The sequence below is a fragment of the Triticum aestivum genome, chromosome 2A (genome assembly GCF_018294505.1).
Source record: "Triticum aestivum cultivar Chinese Spring chromosome 2A, IWGSC CS RefSeq v2.1, whole genome shotgun sequence".
Taxonomy (NCBI): domain Eukaryota; kingdom Viridiplantae; phylum Streptophyta; class Magnoliopsida; order Poales; family Poaceae; genus Triticum; species Triticum aestivum.
Genome location: NC_057797.1, coordinates 756,665,465 through 756,670,875, shown reverse-complemented (window position 1 = coordinate 756,670,875; position 5,411 = coordinate 756,665,465).

Genomic DNA, 5,411 nt, shown 5'->3' with positions numbered 1-5,411 from the left:
ATTGGACCTTACTTCAAAACTTACAAAGGGTTGAGACAAGGTGATTCCTTGTCTCCGCTCCTATTCGATCTAGCTGTAGATACTCTGGCTATTATCAGGGATAATGGTAGGGCTGGGCATAAAAACCGACCAACCGAAACCGAAACCAAATAAACTGAATTTTCAGTTTTTTACTGTGTACAAGAAAATTCGGTTACCTGGGCTACTAACCGAACTAAATTCGGTCGGTTCGGTATATTTCTCGGTTAACCGAGATGGCTGAATCCCAGCCCACTCCACTCGTCGCTCCTGGGCCCTGGCCTAGTACAAGCCCACCCCACCCACCAGCCCCGTAGCCCACGTCTCCCCACCAAGTCAACCAGCACCCCCCGTCCCCATGTCTCCATAGTCCCCACCCCGACTAGAAAACCTAAGTCTATTAACCCCCTCCCCCTGCGGCCCTGCCCTACCTACTCAGCCGCCGGCCGCCGGCGCTAGCCTGTTACTCATCTGAGCGGCTGAGACGTCGCCGAAGCCACCGCAACTTCTCCCCCGCCCGGCCACCCCCAACGCCATGGAGTCCACCGCATCTCGGCATCTGCAGGAAGGAAGGAGAGGAGAGGAGAGGAGAGGAGCAGGGTCAGGGAGACAAGGATCGGCCGTCGCGGCGTCGCCCATCCGTCGTTTCACCTCTGACCTCTCCAACTCCAACTCAGCGCCGACCGCCGGTCCACCTCGACAACATCTCGGGGGCGTCTTCTCCAGTTCATCACCATGTCTTCCACGGGAGAAACTGAACATTCAGTCAATGTAATATGCCCAGTGTCCCATCCTTTGTCTCCAATTTATGTTTCATTCTTTGTGAGTAGATGCCTAGATGGTAAACTTGGATGCACTTGTTGTTTAATTCTTTCAATCTTGTGAGCAAATGCCTAATTTTTCTTACATCTAATAGTCCAGTGTCTTTTAGTCTGTAAGATTCATGTGACTATGCGAGGTTCTGAATTCTAGTGTCTTCTTGTAATATTCAACATGGAAATGAACTTGTATAAATATTGTGTACTAGTAGTCTCTTACAGCTGCAATATTGTGTACTAGTAGTCTCTTACTGCTGCAGTTTTTGCAAGGAAGACATTGTTTTGCCATTAGTTTTCCTCCTGTCTTAGTGTGGGAACGAACTTATATAAATTGTTGCTGAACCTGCTATTTGTCAACTGGAAATTCTCAGCCATCTACAAGTACTCAGTGCACTCACACTGTACATACTGATTTTAGTAGATGCATTTTTGTAACTTGTATTTTGGACATCTTGTTTAATTCTTCTTTCAAGTAATTAGTATAGATGATTGATCACAAGAATTCTAATTATGTTATTGTTTTTAGATGGTTGAACCTGGTGGGCTTGGTGATGACATGACTGAAGAGGAGATGTGAGTTTATGAGGAAGAAGAAAGAAAGATTGAGGAGTAGGAAAAGAAAAAGAAGGAGATGGATGAACGACCTGCAAGAATGCAGATGAAAAAAAGATCACCAATGTGGGATCACTTTGCTGAGGTACTAGTTGATGGTCTTCTCGAGTTTGGAAAGTGCAAGTATTGCAATCGCGATATCAAGGACGTTCCAGGGGTTAACGGTACATCTGCCTTAAAAAGTCATTTTACTACTTGCAAGTTTAATCCTCATAATGATAAGAATAAGAATCAAGGTACTTTGCAAATAATCCAAGGGGAAAGTACTACAGTGCATAAATTTGATCCTGAAGCACTAAGGAGAGCTATTGCTAAGATGATTATAGTAAATGAGCTTCCCTTTGCATTTACTGAAAAAACTGGTTTTAGAGAAGTGATGTCAATTGCATGTCCACGTTTCAACATGCCTTCTAGAAGAACATGCACTCGGGATGCTGTCAAGCTTTATTTTGAAGAGAGAGCAAAGCTAAAACTTTTCTAAAAAAATCATGTCAAAGAGTGTGTCTCACTACTGATGGTTGGACTTCTCAAACACAAGATTGTTATATGACAGTCACGGCACATTTTATTGACCCTAAATGGAATTTGCACAAGAAGATCATTAGTTTTTTCTTAGTAAAAGGCCATAAGGGAGATGATATTGGAAAGGCCTTAGAGCAATGCTTGATGGAGTGGGGAATAAACAAAGTTATGACAATAACGGTTGATAATGCTAGCGCGAATGATGGTGGTGTAGGTTACATACAGAAGAAAATGATCAAAACTGAAAATAGCATAGCTGAAGGTAAATATTTGCATATGAGATGTGTTGCCCATATTATAAATCTGATTGTCACTGATGGTCTAAAAGAGTTGGATGAATTAGTTAAGTGTGTGCGAGCTGCGGTTAGATATATAAGACATGGGCCATCTAGAATTACAAGATTTAAAGAGCTTGCTGCATTAGAAAAGTTGGACAGCGAGGCATTATTGTGTTTGGATGTATGCACTAGATGGAATTCCACATACCTAATGTTAAAAACTGCAATCAACTTTGAGAAAGTGTTTGCGAGGTATGAGGAAGAAGATCCACTCTATACATTGGATTTAACGAGTGAGAAAGCTCCTGGTATTCCTGTTGATAGTGATTGGGAGAATGCCAGGAACATGGCTGAATTTCTTGGACATTTTTATGAGCTAACTCTTAGTGTTTCCGCCACACTCCATGTGACCGTGAATCAATTTGTCATGGATATTGCTGAAGTTAATGTTGTCTTGGAAGAGTGGGCTGATATTGATGATATTTTGCGCAAAATAATGGCCAAGAAAAGTATGATAAGTATTGGGGATGTTGGCATGGGGAGGTGGAGAAGGAGAATGAAAAGGGGAAGGGGAGAGGGAAAGGAAAGAAGAAGGAAGAGGAGAATGTGAACATGTTTGTATTTGCTGAGCTGTTCTTGATCCTAGATTCAAGCTATCAAATTTCACAAAACTAGCAATTGAAGAAATGTATGGTGAGTTAAATGGAGGCAAAGCTTGGGAAGCGGCGAAAACATTTATGCATGCTTTGTTTGAAGAGTACAAAGCTAAGTATGCACCAAGTGATGCAAGTAAGCATGTGGGTGCTCCACAATCTGAACCAACTCAAAAAAGGGAAGGAAGGAAATTGGTGTCTCGGATAAATAAAAAGTTGAGAATTGGTGATGGTGGTGAAACTAGCATGAGCAAATCTGAATTGGAGAAATACTTGCATGAAGAGAATGAAGTAAATAGGGATGATTTTGACACTCTAAAATGGTGGAAGAACAATGATGCTAGATTCCCAATATTGGCAAGAATGGCCCGTGATGTGTTAGCTGTTCCGGTATCAACGGTTGCATCCGAGTCGGCATTTAGCACAAGTGGACGCATCCTAAATGAGTTTAGAACCTCACTTACGCCATTCATGGTCCAAGCTCTTGTTTATACCCAAGATTGGCTAAGGGGTGCTATTACTATCGACATTGAAGAAGATGAAGAGGAATTGTTAATCTTGGAAAAGGTAACATATTGTGATTGTTTTCCATATATTTTTCTTTATTTCTGACTTCCTATGCTTATAATATGTTTTTTAATTCTTTTCCAGAATTAATTGAAGAGTTTGGTAGTATAAATTCATCCGTGTCGAAGGCAAGCACTAGCAAGTCTGTTTGCAAGCCATCTGGGGTTGGGTCATCTTGCCCGCCTCCATCCTCTAGTTAAATGTTGGTGAGTGAGTTGCAAGAGATGCTCTCAGGTTTACATGTTTCACTGTGTAGAAATCCTCTTCATCATGCACATGCTTCACTACATCTCCTTCATTTTACAAGAAGGATGCTCCTGTTCATGTTCTTATAGCTTTGTACCTATTTTGTATTATAAATACATATCCTGTTCATGTTGATATTTATATGTGTTAGAAGTTAAAGTACTCATGTTCATGTTTACATATGTTGCAAGCAAGATGCTCCTGTACATGTTGTTTTCCTGGTTGTTCATTTATAATTATAACTTGTAATTTTTCCTACTGTGGCTACAGAGACCTACATGTTGCTTGGTGCCTTGCTGGGTAGGAGTGGGAGTCCTACTATTGGCCTGTTGAGTGGGAGTCTTGCCGGCTGCTCTTGAAGACTCCAAGTTGAAACTGGAGCACATCTGCAGTGCACTTTTTGGTGGCACTTCAAAATTTGGCTGTTTGCCTATGTTTTAAAGTGTAATAAGTAGACTTTGATTTTGGTTGGTTGTGTGCTGCACTTCATTCTTGTTGAGAACTTATCAGTTTGTCTTGTCTTGGAATTTTAGTCCCTACTTATGAGATATGCTATCATGCACTTACTACTTTGTCCTACTATTATGCTATTATGCATGAACTTGTCCTATTGTTATGCTATTTTGCTGATTCCTTTCTCGCACTTATGAGATATGCTGGAACTTCGTTGGTTGTGTTGATATGCTGCCAATTTTTTTTGAATATGCATGCTATCAAAAAAAATTCTGAAACTGAAACTGGAATTTCTGAATATGGTACAGAATTCGGTTAACACCGAAAACCGAACCGAATTTTTGGTTAACTGAAAATTGGGTTAGTACAATTTTAGTATCAAATTCGGTCACCATATCTGCAAACCGAATTGATGAAAAAACCGAACAACAGAAACCGAAATTTCGGTTTCTACCGAATGCCCAGGCCTAGATAATGGCAGGAGAGAGGGCTTTGTGAATGGGGTGCTAAATGAGACTTATGAAACTGGGGTTAACATGCTGCAATATACTGATTTTTCCTTTTACAAGATGATGAGGAGAGGGCTAGGAATCTAAAATTTATTTTAACTGCCTTTGAAAAAATGTCAGGGTTAAGTATTAATTTCCATAAAAGTGAGATTTCTTTTTGTGGGGCCGTGGATAAAACTGACATGTATCAGGAAATACTCACGTGTGCCCTGTGGAAAATGCCACTAAAATACATGGGCCTACCTACTGGCAAGGGAGGGTGCTGAACATAGCAGGGAGAACTATCTTGGTTCAATCATGCTTGACTAATATTCCTATTTACATGATGTCGTTCTATCCACTTCCGGTTGGCGTGAGGGAAAAGATAGACTTCTTTAGAGCCAGATTAGTCTGGCAAGCTGATGAACATAAGAAAAATACGAAGCCATAACAATCCTGCATAAAAGAGTTCAGAAAAAACTAAAATAATAATCATGGATAATCTGATCATAAACTCACAATTAATCGGATCCCAACAAACACACCGCCAAAAGTCATTACATAGGATAGAACTCCAAGAACATCAAGGAGAACATTGTATTGAAGATCAAATAGAGAGAAGAATCCATCTAGTTACTAACTATGGACCCGTAGGTCTGTGGTAAACTACTCACGCATCATCAGAAGTGCAGGAATGTTGATGCAGAGCCCCTCCGTGATCGATTCCCCCTCCGGCAGAGTGCCACAAAAGATCCC